This window comes from Polyergus mexicanus, unplaced genomic scaffold (assembly GCF_030449975.1).
Source record: "Polyergus mexicanus isolate NDT 795.1 unplaced genomic scaffold, iyPolMexi1.0 SCAF_24, whole genome shotgun sequence".
Taxonomy (NCBI): Eukaryota; Metazoa; Arthropoda; class Insecta; order Hymenoptera; family Formicidae; genus Polyergus; species Polyergus mexicanus.
In genome coordinates this window covers 246,001-262,095 of record NW_027223344.1, presented here as the reverse complement: position 1 = coordinate 262,095, position 16,095 = coordinate 246,001, and the positions used below count along the sequence as shown (strand labels likewise).

Below are 16,095 nucleotides of genomic sequence, written 5' to 3'. Positions count from 1 at the left end.
TTACTATTATGTTAGAAAAAAAGAAACATTTATCTCATTCAATTACTTTATTCATTAATATCGTTAATTTATTCCGATACTTTATTCAACATGTCCACGCTCGCTTCCTGTAGCAGAGGGAAAAGAGATTAAAACATTGTGCGTTTATATCTGGGATTTCAGTTCGAGACACGAGAATATAGACAATATATAGAAAGACAGCTTTTTTCACGAATACGCGTGTAGGAATAATAAAGTATCGGAAATTAACGATATCAATGGCGTAATTAAATAAGATAAACGTTTATCTTTCTCTAATGTGATAATAATTAGTAACTACTTAATTTACTCAATCAAATGAAGCATAATTAGTCACGAATATCAAAAAAATATGAAAAATGAAATATTATTACTAATGATTTTTTCGCGGTGCTCCAAAAATCACTAACCTTTATTTTCGCATTTCTTCGAATACACTTATGTAAAAATAAACACGCTTCGAAAGTGTAATATTAAATCATATAAATTCGCGCGTGTAAACGTAATCAAGCGTGTATTACTCGATTTATCCGTGTGAGTAAAGACGTAAAGAATCTTCATATTCAATTTTGAAAGAAATAGAAGTCGGCATCGACGAAACAACAGATATACATATATGCAAGAGATACGTAAATTGATGAGTAAATTATGCCATAATTTTTGTTTCAGTCTCTATAATTAAATACGCTTGAGACAATCTAAAAGCATAAACTCGAAATTTTCTCTCAAAGTTTTGTAACTGGAATATATCGAAAAATCAACTATGGTCGTGTTCTAAAATTCACTGCCATTACTGGAAATCTCTAGGTCATATTATGCAAGTTACAGATTTTCAGTACTAGCGATGAATTTCGGAACACAGTCTACATTGCGTGACGCTCGCGACGATTTGAAGCTCGCTCCCCATCCCCCCTTCTTCTCCCGGCGATTCCGAGAATCGTCCGGCGAGCCTTCGCGTTTCGTTTCCAGGAATCGCGAATTTCGCGATAAGCGTATCCGTGAAAAAAAACTGTCTTTATATATTGTATATTACGTATATCCTCGCGTCGAACTCTAAAATAGCAGAAATAAACATATAATGTTTTAATCTTTTTTCCTCGATTACCGAAAACGAGAGCGGACATATTATAATAAAGTATCGGAATAAATTAACGATATTAATGAATAAAGTAATTGAATGAGATAAATGTTCCTTTTTTTTTTAATATAATAGTAATTGGTATAAATACTTATATCAATCGACAACGAATATAAATCGATATCTTTAACGGTAATCGAAATCAAAGCGAATCATGTATCCGACGCAAATAATTTCGGCAAAAGCGTCGCGATTTCGGCTCGCTTTATCGCTTTAATAATCGTAAGCTTATTAATTTTAAAAATCTAATGCGTCAATCCTTGTAGCGGAGAGCATGTAGAACAATGTCTTTTTTGAATAATATTGATATCTTTAACGGTAATCGAAATCAAAGCGAATCATGTATCCGACGCAAATAATTTCGGCAAAAGCGTCGCGATTTCGGCTCGTTTTATCGCTTTAATAATCGTAAGCATATTAATTTTAAAAATCTAATGCGTCAATCCTTGTAGCGGAGAGCATGTAGAACAATGTCTTTTTTGAATAATATTGATATCTTTAACGGTAATCGAAATCAAAGCGAATCATGTATCCGACGCAAATAATTTCGGCAAAAGCGTCGCGATTTCGGCTCGATTTATCGCTTTAATAATCGTAAGCTTATTAATTTTAACAATCTAATGCGTCAATCCTCCAAAGTTTTGTAACCGGAATATGTCGAAAAATCAACTATGGTCGTGTTCTAAAATTCACCGCCAGTACCGGAAATCTCTAGGTCATATTATGCATGTTACAGATTTTCAGTACTAGCGATGAATTTCGGAACACAGTCTACATTGCGTGACGCTCGCGACGATTTGAAGCTCGCTCCCCATCCCCCCTACTTCACCCGCCGATTCCGAGAATCGTCCGGCGAGCCTTCGCGTTTCGTTTCCAGGAATCGCGAATTTCGCGATAAGCGTATCCGTGAAAAAAAACTGTCTTTATATATTGTATATTACGTATATCCTCGCGTCGAACTCTAAAATAGCAGAAATAAACATATAATGTTTTAATCTTTTTTCCTCGATTACCGAAAACGAGAGCGGACATATTATAATAAAGTATCGGAATAAATTAACGATATTAATGAATAAAGTAATTGAATGAGATAAATGTTTCTTTTTTTTTTAATATAATAGTAATTGGTATAAATACTTATATCAATCGATAACGAATATAAATCGATATCTTTAACGGTAATCGAAATCAAAGCGAATAATGTATCTGATGCAACTGATTTCGGCAAAAGACGTCGCGATTTTCGCCAGCTTAATCCCTTTAATAATCGTAAGCTTATTAATTTAAAAAATCTAATGCGTCAATCCTTGTAGCGGAGAGCATGTAGAACAATGTCTTTATTGAATAATATCGATATCTTTAACGGTAATCGAAATCAAAGCGAATCATGTATCCGACGCAAATAATTTCGGCAAAAGCGTCGCGATTTCGGCTCGTTTTATCGCTTTAATAATCGTAAGCATATTAATTTTAAAAATCTAATGCGTCAATCCTTGTAGCGGAGAGCATGTAGAACAATGTCTTTTTTGAATAATATTGATATCTTTAACGGTAATCGAAATCAAAGCGAATCATGTATCCGACGCAAATAATTTCGGCAAAAGCGTCGCGATTTCGGCTCGATTTATCGCTTTAATAATCGTAAGCTTATTAATTTTAACAATCTAATGCGTCAATCCTCCAAAGTTTTGTAACCGGAATATGTCGAAAAATCAACTATGGTCGTGTTCTAAAATTCACCGCCAGTACCGGAAATCTCTAGGTCATATTATGCATGTTACAGATTTTCAGTACTAGCGATGAATTTCGGAACACAGTCTACATTGCGTGACGCTCGCGACGATTTGAAGCTCGCTCCCCATCCCCCCTTCTTCTCCCGGCGATTCCGAGAATCGTCCGGCGAGCCTTCGCGTTTCGTTTCCAGGAAAAGACGTCGCGATTTTCGCCAGCTTAATCCCTTTAATAATCGTCAGCTTATTAATTTTAAAATTTTAATGCGTCAATCCTCCAAAGTTTTGTTACCGCAATATGTCGAAAAATCAACTATGGTCGTGTTCTAAAATTCACCGCCAGTACCGGAAATCTCTAGGTCATATTATGCATGTTACAGATTTTCAGTACTAGCGATGAATTTCGGAACACAGTCTACATTGCGTGACGCTCGCGACGATTTGAAGCTCGCTCCCCATCCCCCCTACTTCACCCGCCGATTCCGAGAATCGTCCGGCGAGCCTTCGCGTTTCGTTTCCAGGAATCGCGAATTTCGCGATAAGCGTATCCGTGAAAAAAAACTGTCTTTATATATTGTATATTACGTATATCCTCGCGTCGAACTCTAAAATAGCAGAAATAAACATATAATGTTTTAATCTTTTTTCCTCGATTACCGAAAACGAGAGCGGACATATTATAATAAAGTATCGGAATAAATTAACGATATTAATGAATAAAGTAATTGAATGAGATAAATGTTCCTTTTTTTTTTAATATAATAGTAATTGGTATAAATACTTATATCAATCGATAACGAATATAAATCGATATCTTTAACGGTAATCGAAATCAAAGCGAATCATGTATCCGACGCAAATAATTTCGGCAAAAGCGTCGCGATTTCGGCTCGCTTTATCGCTTTAATAATCGTAAGCATATTAATTTTAAAAATCTAATGCGTCAATCCTTGTAGCGGAGAGCATGTAGAACAATGTCTTTTTTGAATAATATTGATATCTTTAACGGTAATCGAAATCAAAGCGAATCATGTATCCGACGCAAATAATTTCGGCAAAAGCGTCGCGATTTCGGCTCGATTTATCGCTTTAATAATCGTAAGCTTATTAATTTTAACAATCTAATGCGTCAATCCTCCAAAGTTTTGTAACCGGAATATGTCGAAAAATCAACTATGGTCGTGTTCTAAAATTCACCGCCAGTACCGGAAATCTCTAGGTCATATTATGCATGTTACAGATTTTCAGTACTAGCGATGAATTTCGGAACACAGTCTACATTGCGTGACGCTCGCGACGATTTGAAGCTCGCTCCCCATCCCCCCTTCTTCTCCCGGCGATTCCGAGAATCGTCCGGCGAGCCTTCGCGTTTCGTTTCCAGGAAAAGACGTCGCGATTTTCGCCAGCTTAATCCCTTTAATAATCGTCAGCTTATTAATTTTAAAATTTTAATGCGTCAATCCTCCAAAGTTTTGTTACCGCAATATGTCGAAAAATCAACTATGGTCGTGTTCTAAAATTCACCGCCAGTACCGGAAATCTCTAGGTCATATTATGCATGTTACAGATTTTCAGTACTAGCGATGAATTTCGGAACACAGTCTACATTGCGTGACGCTCGCGACGATTTGAAGCTCGCTCCCCATCCCCCCTACTTCACCCGCCGATTCCGAGAATCGTCCGGCGAGCCTTCGCGTTTCGTTTCCAGGAATCGCGAATTTCGCGATAAGCGTATCCGTGAAAAAAAACTGTCTTTATATATTGTATATTACGTATATCCTCGCGTCGAACTCTAAAATAGCAGAAATAAACATATAATGTTTTAATCTTTTTTCCTCGATTACCGAAAACGAGAGCGGACATATTATAATAAAGTATCGGAATAAATTAACGATATTAATGAATAAAGTAATTGAATGAGATAAATGTTCCTTTTTTTTTTAATATAATAGTAATTGGTATAAATACTTATATCAATCGATAACGAATATAAATCGATATCTTTAACGGTAATCGAAATCAAAGCGAATCATGTATCCGACGCAAATAATTTCGGCAAAAGCGTCGCGATTTCGGCTCGCTTTATCGCTTTAATAATCGTAAGCTTATTAATTTTAAAAATCTAATGCGTCAATCCTTGTAGCGGAGAGCATGTAGAACAATGTCTTTTTTGAATAATATTGATATCTTTAACGGTAATCGAAATCAAAGCGAATCATGTATCCGACGCAAATAATTTCGGCAAAAGCGTCGCGATTTCGGCTCGCTTTATCGCTTTAATAATCGTAAGCTTATTAATTTTAAAAATCTAATGCGTCAATCCTTGTAGCGGAGAGCATGTAGAACAATGTCTTTTTTGAATAATATTGATATCTTTAACGGTAATCGAAATCAAAGCGAATCATGTATCCGACGCAAATAATTTCGGCAAAAGCGTCGCGATTTCGGCTCGCTTTATCGCTTTAATAATCGTAAGCTTATTAATTTAAAAAATCTAATGCGTCAATCCTTGTAGCGGAGAGCATGTAGAACAATGTCTTTTTTGAATAATATCGATATCTTTAACGGTAATCGAAATCAAAGCGAATAATGTATCTGATGCAAGTGATTTCGGCAAAAGACGTCGCGATTTTCGCCAGCTTAATCCCTTTAATAATCGTCAGCTTATTAATTTTAACAATCTAATGCGTCAATCCTCCAAAGTTTTGTAACCGGAATATGTCGAAAAATCAACTATGGTCGTGTTCTAAAATTCACCGCCAGTACCGGAAATCTCTAGGTCATATTATGCATGTTACAGATTTTCAGTACTAGCGATGAATTTCGGAACACAGTCTACATTGCGTGACGCTCGCGACGATTTGAAGCTCGCTCCCCATCCCCCCTTCTTCTCCCGGCGATTCCGAGAATCGTCCGGCGAGCCTTCGCGTTTCGTTTCCAGGAAAAGACGTCGCGATTTTCGCCAGCTTAATCCCTTTAATAATCGTCAGCTTATTAATTTTAAAATTTTAATGCGTCAATCCTCCAAAGTTTTGTTACCGCAATATGACGAAAAATCAACTATGGTCGTGTTCTAAAATTCACTGCCATTACTGGAAATCTCTAGGTCATATTATGCAAGTTACAGATTTTCAGTACTAGCGATGAATTTCGGAACACAGTCTACATTGCGTGACGCTCGCGACGATTTGAAGCTCGCTCCCCATCCCCCCTACTTCACCCGCCGATTCCGAGAATCGTCCGGCGAGCCTTCGCGTTTCGTTTCCAGGAATCGCGAATTTCGCGATAAGCGTATCCGTGAAAAAAAACTGTCTTTATATATTGTATATTACGTATATCCTCGCGTCAAACTCTAAAATAGCAGAAATAAACATATAATGTTTTAATCTTTTTTCCTCGATTACCGAAAACGAGAGCGGACATATTATAATAAAGTATCGGAATAAATTAACGATATTAATGAATAAAGTAATTGAATGAGATAAATGTTCCTTTTTTTTTTAATATAATAGTAATTGGTATAAATACTTATATCAATCGATAACGAATATAAATCGATATCTTTAACGGTAATCGAAATCAAAGCGAATCATGTATCCGACGCAAATAATTTCGGCAAAAGCGTCGCGATTTCGGCTCGCTTTATCGCTTTAATAATCGTAAGCTTATTAATTTTAAAAATCTAATGCGTCAATCCTTGTAGCGGAGAGCATGTAGAACAATGTCTTTTTTGAATAATATCGATATCTTTAACGGTAATCGAAATCAAAGCGAATAATGTATCTGATGCAAGTGATTTCGGCAAAAGACGTCGCGATTTTCGCCAGCTTAATCCCTTTAATAATCGTCAGCTTATTAATTTTAAAATTTTAATGCGTCAATCCTCCAAAGTTTTGTAACCGGAATATGTCGAAAAATCAACTATGGTCGTGTTCTAAAATTCACCGCCAGTACCGGAAATCTCTAGGTCATATTATGCATGTTACAGATTTTCAGTACTAGCGATGAATTTCGGAACACAGTCTACATATCGCGTGACGCTCGCGACGATCTGAAGCTCGCTCCCCATCCCCCCTTCTTCTCCCGGCGATTCCGAGAATCGTCCGTCGAGCCTTGGCGCTTCATTTCCAGGAAAAGATGTCGCGATTTTCGCCAGCTTAATCCCTTTAATAATCGTCATCTTATTAATTTAAAAAATCTAATGCGTCAATCCTTGTAGCGGAGAGCATGTAGAACAATGTCTTTTTTGAATAATATCGATATCTTTAACGGTAATCGAAATCAAAGCGAATAATGTATGTGACGCAAATGATTTCGGCAAAAGCATCGCGATTTCGGCCCGCCATGTAGCTTTAATATAATTAAAGTTATATTTATTTACGACTTTATATACGGCTGCTCCGCCTTTAATGAACACATCTCAGAAAAAGATAGTAAAATATTGATTGTGCAATTTCAATAGCACACGATACATAAAATAATAAAGTTCCGAACGACGCGTTATATCTCCTTTCTCTATATTAGATCGTAATATCAGAACAAAGTTATTATTTCAAAATTTTTTGATCATTGTTGATTAAACGTGTGTAGAATAGAACGATTACGAATCGAGCGGCGCGATTATTAATTATTATTTGCTATATACGAGCCAATTTAATCGCGCGTTTTAATAACTTTTAATCGCGATGTGACAGGCAGTCATTTACAATTAGACAGAATGTAACTAGACTGTCATTCGATATTTATTTTTGAAAGAAAAGCTGCGCAAAATTCAATATACTTTTATATTAATATTCAATATACTTTTATATTAATATTTAATATACTTTTATATTAATATTGCAGTTTTTCTTTCAAAAATAACTATGGATTGACAGTCTAGTTATATTCTGCCCAATTGTAAATGGCTGCCCTAGCTTCACCTGTCGCATCGCCTGTTAAACATCTAGTATATATATAAAAATCTATGGGTATATCTCTTTTTTCTATATTAGATCGTAATATTAGAACAAAGTTATTATCTCAAAATTTTTTTATCATTGTTGATTAAACGTGTATAGAATAGAACGATTACGAATCGAGCGGCGCGATTATTAATTATTATTTGCTATATACGATCCAATTTAATCGCGCATTTCAATAATTTTCAATCGCGTTACAAATATTCGGCGCTCCTTTTTTGCGGCGTACGCCGCTGTTGTTTGTACTAACTTAGCTATTATTTATACTTTTATACTACCCTTCACCTTGTCGTCATTCGCGCGGCGACACTCGACTGAGCAGGTAGTGAGGTGAGTCGCTCCGTACATCTCGCCGTAATTAATCTTCTTAATATTATTGCGACAGATACTAACTATTACAGAACGGTATGCCTCTTCTTAATCTATTAAACTACTAAACCTCACAATCAATAAGACTGTCAATCGCATAATAAAAGTTCGGTACTCCCATTTTACGGCGCCGGCGGTGCGTTATTCTTTTACATCCCGTGACGTCATTGCTTCTCGCGCGGCGACACTCGAATGAAGGTAGCAGCGCGAATCACTCGGTGTATATTTTGTAGTATCCTTCGTAACATAATCACAAGAATTAGAAAGATTAGATTCTAGACAAGTTATTTCTTGTTTTTCTATATTAAATTGTAATATCGGAAGAAAATTATTGTTTTAAAACTTCTCGATCGTCGTCGATTAAACGTAACACGCATATGGATTAAAATGATTACGAGTCGAGCAGCGCGATTATTAATTATTATTTGCTATATACGATCCAATTTAATCGCGCATTTCAATAATTTTCAATCGCGTTACAAAAATTCGGCGCTTTTTCTTTGCGGCGTACGCCGCTGTTGTTTGTACTAACTTAGCTATTATTTATACTTTTATACTACCCTTCACCTTGTCGTCATTCGCGCGGCGACACTCGACTGAGCAGGTAGTGGTGTGAGTCGCTCCGTACATCTCGCCGTAATTAATCATCTGAATACTATTGCGACAGATACTATCTATTACAGAACGGTATGCCTCTTCTTAATCTATTAAATCTCACAATCAATAATATTGTCAATCGCGTAATAAAAGTTCGGTACTCCTATTTTACGGCGCCGGCGGTGCGTTATTCTTTTACATCCCGTGACGTCATTGCTTCTCGCGCGGCGACACTCGAATGAAGGTAGCAGCGCGAATCACTCGGTGTATATTTTGTAGTATCCTTCGTAACATAATCACAAGTATTAGAAAGATTAGATTCTAGAAAGGTATATCTTGTTTTTCTATATTAAATTGTAATATCGGAAGAAAATTATTGTTTTAAAACTTCTCGATCGTCGTCGATTAAACGTAACACGCATATGGATTAAAATGATTACGAGTCGAGCAGCGCGATTATTAATTGCTATATATGGTTGACTTTAGTCGCGTAACAAAAATTTATTGTTTACATTCCAGGCATCCCGGACATTGTTGTTATTCGCGCGTCGACCATTAAAAAGAGGAGGACAAAGATGAGTGATGGAGGAGGAGGCCCGGGGAGGCATCGGGCAACGGCGGAGCAACCGTGGGGTGAGTAGTATAAAATTTATTTAATTTCTTATTCGTAAAATATTTTGATTGCTTGTTTCTCATCGCGATAAAGTCAATCTTTTTATATTTATTATTGCGCAATATAATGCAATTAATTATTGTTCATTATTTTTCCCACTTTGAAATTTATATAAATTAACTTGCTCGAAATCTTCGGCAAAAATTGCTCATATGTATAATCATGTATAAAATATTGTGTAATCTATAAAAATTGCAAATTTCATTTTTCCTTAAAATAATGCGGGAATAGTGTTTATTTTTACAATATTATTTTTCTATGATTTATATATATTAACGATAATGACGCGTGTCATTTACTTTGATAATTGTGAGAGCAAATTTCTTATATATAATTATGGATATTTTATATATAATTATACGTTGACAATTTTTCCTGGATAATTATTTCAAACATTTTATATTATTATATTATTATACGTTTTATATAATTTGGTTATATTTATGTTTTACAGATTTCAACATGTGTACTACAACTCCGCTGTTGCGCATCGTACCGGTGAGTCAAATTTCAATCTCGAGGTAATGAAATTGTAACAATTATATAGATATACATATATATGTATGTAATATATGTATAAAATAACAAATGTGAAAAAAAGGGGTCAGAGTATTTTTAAAAATATAATTTTAATAAAATATCAATTAGTAAATATATAAATGTAATTTAATATTTGACGTTAAAATATAAGGAAAAAATGGATATATATATTGTTTAATATAATTGATACGCTTAGAAATCTTGATGATCGAGTAAAGGATTTACATAAGTACAAATTCATTACCATATTTCAATATCAAAAATTTTATATTTAATTATATGAACGAAAAATATATGACCGTGTTTAATATTAGCGAATCTTAAATTTTCGCTGCAAATACAAAATGAATATTTTCAATAATTATATTGCACTGCGAATTTTGGGACTTACTGCTATCTGCGCAAAAATTTCAATTAATTCGCTTGTTAGTAAATTTAATAGTAAATCGAATAATTATATTTAAACATCCTATGCGCGTTAGATCATGCGTTGTATCGTCGAGAGCATTATGTGAAACCATGAGAACATTTGTGTCGTTGAGCAAAAATTGAAAACATTGCGAGCAGGGTACAAGATCGAGGGGTGCTAAGACAATACCTCGTGGAAAAACGGATAAGAAGAAACGCAGCAGGAGGGGGCGGGGGAAGCCGGGAATGACAGAACGAGTAGGGGACGCGAATGCGCATCCCTGCCGTGGAGTCACATACTTTATAAAACGCAGTCGTTACACCGATGTCGGAGACATCGTCGAAATAGATACTATTTAGATAGACGGAATAAAATCACGAAATAAGCAAGGAATGAGCGATATAAAACGTCTGTTCTATTTATTTGCAAAATTATATTTTTCGTTCATATTTTGTATATTTTTTGCGTGTGATCACAAATGCACACGACCGTCTCTTACGTCTTCATCTAACAATGTACGACAAATATTCCTTCTTTTATTACATTTTATTTGCATCTTATTTAATCTTGCGTATACTTTAACGTTCACCAATGCTGGTGAATCCAGACATGTTTGTCTGCCTACACTGCGTACGTTCCGTTGCGGCTTTGCATCTTTTTTTTTAGCTATTTATTCCTTACAGTAGATTCTTCGAAATCTATAAAACATTTAATTCTTGAGTTTCTATTGTTTGAACTATCATTGTTACTAATTTTATATAAAATGCATCACAGAAATCATTTGCATTTAATCGTAGACTCTTTTGCACAAATATCAAGTCAATTTTATCTTGATAAAAATTAAATGAGATTCACACTTGTCATAAGTTTTTATTTTTAAATATTTTTAAAAAATTCTATTTTAAATATAAAGTATGAGCTACGAGTGTTTTTGTTACAGCTAATTACAAAATAGATTTTATCGTCTATTTAGATTCCGTAATTTATAATTTGTTCGATCTCTTTAATTGTCACTGTTGTAATTTTTATCTATTTAAAATTCTAAATATCGAGTTTTGCCGCGGTGATTTTTATTTTGAATATAATTTCTCTTGCAAACGTAAAGAATGCCGACGAAAGATCTAATCTGACAAAATTAAACGTAAATTTTTGAATAGCGATGTCATAAGTTTTTACTTTCAAATGTTTAAAAAAAAATTATATTTTAAATATTAAGTATAAGCTACAAGTGTTTTTGTTATAGCTAATTACAAAATAGATTTTATCGTCTATTTAGATTCCGTAATTTATCATTTGTTCGATCTCTTTAATTTTCACTGTTGTAATTTTTATCTATTTAAAATTCTAAATATCGAGTTTTGCCGCGGTGATTTTTATTTTGAATATAATTCCTCTTGCAAACGTAAAGAATGCCGACGAAACATCTAATCTGACAAAATTAAACGTAAATTTTTGAATAGCGATGTCATAAATTTTTACTTTTAAATGTTTAAAAAAAAATTATATTTTAAATATTAAGTATAAGCTACAAGTGTTTTTGTTATAGCTAATTACAAAATAGATTTTATCGTCTATTTAGATTCCGCAATTTATAATTTGTTCGATCTCTTTAATTTTCACTGTTGTAATTTTTATCTATTTAAAATTCTAAATATCGAGTTTTGCCGCGGTGATTTTTATTTTGAATATAATTTCTCTTGCAAATGTAAAGAATGCCGACGAAAGATCTAATCTGACAAAATTAAACGTAAATTTTTGAATAGCGATGTCATAAGTTTTTACTTTTAAATGTTTTAAAAAAAATTATATGTTAAATATTAAGTATAAGGTACAAGTGTTTTTGTTATAGCTAATTACAAAATAGATTTTATCGTCTATTTAGATTCCGTAATTTATAATTTGTTCGATCTCTTTAATTTTCACTGTTGTAATTTTTATCTATTTAAAATTCTAAATATCGAGTTTTGCCGCGGTGATTTTTATTTTGAATATAATTCCTCTTGCAAACGTAAAGAATGCCGACGAAACATCTAATCTGACAAAATTAAACGTAAATTTTTGAATAGCGATGTCATAAGTTTTTACTTTCAAATGTTTAAAAAAAAATTATATTTTAAATATTAAGTATAAGCTACAAGTGTTTTTGTTATAGCTAATTACAAAATAGATTTTATCGTCTATTTAGATTCCGTAATTTATCATTTGTTCGATCTCTTTAATTTTCACTGTTGTAATTTTTATCTATTTAAAATTCTAAATATCGAGTTTTGCCACGGTGATTTTTATTTTGAATATAATTTCTCTTGCAAACGTAAAGAATGCCGACGAAAGATCTAATCTGACAAAATTAAACGTATATTTTTAAATAGCGATGTCATAAGTTTTTACTTTTAAATGTTTAAAAAACAATTCTATTTTAAATATTAAGTATAAGCTACAAGTGTTTTTGTTATAGCTAATTACAAAATAGATTTTATCGTCTATTTAGATTCCGTAATTTATAATTTGTTCGATCTCTTTAATTGTCACTGTTGTAATTTTTATCTATTTAAAATTCTAAATATCGAGTTTTGCCGCGGTGATTTTTATTTTGAATATAATTTCTCTTGCAAACATAAAGAATGCCGACGAAAGATCTAATCTGACAAAATTAAACGTATATTTTTAAATAGCGATGTCATAAGTTTTTACTTTTAAATGTTTAAAAAAAAATTATATTTTAAATATTAAGTATAAGCTACAAGTGTTTTTGTTATAGCTAATTACAAAATAGATTTTATCGTCTATTTAGATTCCGTAATTTATCATTTGTTCGATCTCTTCAATTTTCACTGTTGTAACTTTTATCTATTTAAAATTCTAAATATCGAGTTTTGTAAATAACCGTCTAAAATAGCAGCACAAACGGATCAAACAGAAATACGAAGCGAGTCTCAAAACTTTATTGTACATTGTTCGTTCTGTTTCTTGTTTCTTTAATAATGTATGTGATCCAATCTAAATTATCGTATAATATTATACATGTATTGCTTGTTTTTTCAAAACATATCTACATCGCATCTCTTTTAATCGAGGAAAAAAAGGGATATCTGCGATATAGTTAATCTCTCAATTATAAAATATATTTTTCCTCTCTCTTAAGTTATATATTATATTAGAAAATTATATATTGTATAAAATAACCCTCCATGGGTACACCTTGACGTGGTGGAGTGGCTTCAGTACCTGGACGGTATGCCTTAAGGTCCTAAGGGTCCTCGAGGTTTACTGTGAAGGGGAAACCAAGTACCCAGCGTCGTCGTTGCTGTCATCGTGCCGCGGACGGCCCGCCGTATCGTTGGTGCTATCATCGTGCCGCGGATGGCTTGTCGCGTCGTCGGCACCGTCATCGTGTCGCGGACGGCTTTCGCGTCTTTCGCGTCGCGTGTCCCTACAGCATTGCCACGAGTCGCACAATGGCTCATATGTGGCACGCGCATTTGTGCGTTGAACGCACATTAGTGCGTCGTCGTTGCCGTCATCGTGCCGTACGAGCAACGATGCGTCGCGTTGTCGCGGTATCGCGTTTTCGCGTTGTCGCGGTATCGCGTTTTCGCGTCGTCGCGTCTTCGCGTTGGACTTTTATCTCGTTTTCACGATTGTCACCGAGGATCGTACTTTGTCGCCGACTAAATGGGATGTCTCTCAGCGTTGCAATCGTTAATATATTAATACCTATTAATATAATTAATTTTATATTAATATCAGTTAATATTAATACTATATTAATATTATATATATTATATAAATATTTATGTATTAATAAATTTAATATATTAATGTAGGCGCAACGTTAAAACGCCTCAGTATCGCGGCTGAGGTGAATGCCGGCCGCGTAGCAACGTATGTTCGTGCATAGTATAGATGCATGTTCGCGCGGTTAATCTTGAACTTCGGTTCGAGAATCGGCTGTTGAGGGCACGTTCTGCTCCGACAAACGGTTCGGCCCGAATCGGTTAGAGTTCGGTCGATCGCTTTGGAATCGTCGTTAATGGGTCCCTTCTCTTGTACCGTCTAACAGCACATTGTAGAAATACTGACATGTTTGGCATCTGAGGAGTCGGCTGTTCTAATTAGGTTCGATTTTCGCTCGCTAGAGAAGTTGATCTCCCGCTTTCGAAATGCTAGATTGTTAGCACGTAGAAGGTGGGTATCTTCATTCTCGACCCGTCTACCAGCCTTACGATAAACCCGGCTCAGTCTGTATGATAGAGACTTGGTGGTTCGTATGAAATCGTTCCTAACGATGTTCTAGTCGGCCCTCGATGGGAGCAGGCGCGGGTCAAGAGTCGAGCGAACCCCATTCGCGATTATTCCATCGATCGATTTCGTCTTCTTCCGCTTCCGCTTAACCTTTGCTCGAAGTAATCGGTGAATTCCCGACTTGTCGACTCGAAGTGTGATTCTCACGTGAAGCGGGATTCGATCGTACCGAAATTCGAAAGTGCGCGAGTTTCGTTCAAAGTATCGCGCGTACAAGTGCGGAAGTAATCTTTTAATAAAAGTGCGGGAGTGCCGTTTAAGTATCGCGTGTGTAAATCAACCTGAGAGGAGGAGGAGGCCTAGGAGAGGCATCGGGCATCGACGGAACACCCCTGTTGTGAGTAATTTTTTATTTGTATATTAATTATTTATTCATTGCGTACGTGCAATTTAAATTAAGCAATTAAATCGCGTGATATAGTAATTTGATTTTTTACCGATGACTTATTTATGATTTAAACAAGAGAGAATTAGAGAAAAAGATTTTATATATGAAAGTTATAATTTTGTTTCTATTTTTAAATTATAATTTTTATACGAGAGTTATTAGTAGTCTTTTTCAAAATTTATAAATTTATTTTATTCATCTGCTCATTATTACATGCATCGAATATAAAATTCAATGCGCGTAATAAATTTTTTAAATATTAATTATTTTGAGTGCTGCTACAATTTGGATCTTCTATTTGCATGTTACAGATCAACGTAGCGACCTTGACATTTTGAGAGGAGGAGGAGGCCTAGGAGAGGTATCCTGCATCAGCGGAGCAACCCTAGGGTGAATATTTATTATTTGTATATCAGTTGTTAAAAATCGCGTTCGTGCATTAATTCGGTTTCATTATTTAAATGAAGTAAACAAGAGAAAATTAGAGAAAGAGAAATTTTTATATAAATTCTATAAAAGTTTCTATTTGAAAAAAATGTTTTTTTCATACTTTATAAAATTCTTCCATATTTATATAGAGCTTTTTATTATTGTACGCATCGGATATAAAATATTCCGCACGAAAAATATTAATTATATTTTGGACACTGCTATAATTTGGACTTTATATTTGTATGTTACAGACAACGTAGCCTCAAGACCAACGACTCCGCTGTTGCGCATCAGTGCCGGTGAGTGAAACTTAATTTTATTTCGAGGTAACGGATTAGTAGATTTGTAGATTGTAGATGCGAATGTAGATTGTAGATCGTAGATAGATCCGTTGCCTCAAAATGGATGGGCTAGATTAAATAAAATAACTTTCCCTAGATTTCAATATGCATTAAAATATATTACACGTACAATTTAAAATATAGATTAAAATACAAATTTGAAAAAATATAAAATATTTTTTTCGATTGATAAATTT

The 16,095-nt window shown here is 34.2% G+C and overlaps 1 protein-coding gene and 1 long non-coding RNA gene across 2 annotated transcripts in view; one reads left to right on the top strand and one right to left on the bottom strand.

Annotated features, from left to right (window-relative positions):
* The window catches only part of Pgant9 (polypeptide N-acetylgalactosaminyltransferase 9), a 245,303-nt gene that overhangs the window by 72,498 nt on the left and 156,710 nt on the right, over nucleotides 1-16,095 (bottom strand). The gene's annotated exons all lie outside the window — the stretch shown is intronic.
* Nucleotides 14,273-16,018, top strand: LOC138942935 (uncharacterized). Its single transcript, XR_011448403.1, has 3 exons — nucleotides 14,273-15,074; nucleotides 15,437-15,515; nucleotides 15,809-16,018. It is a non-coding gene; the product is annotated as an uncharacterized lncRNA (long non-coding RNA).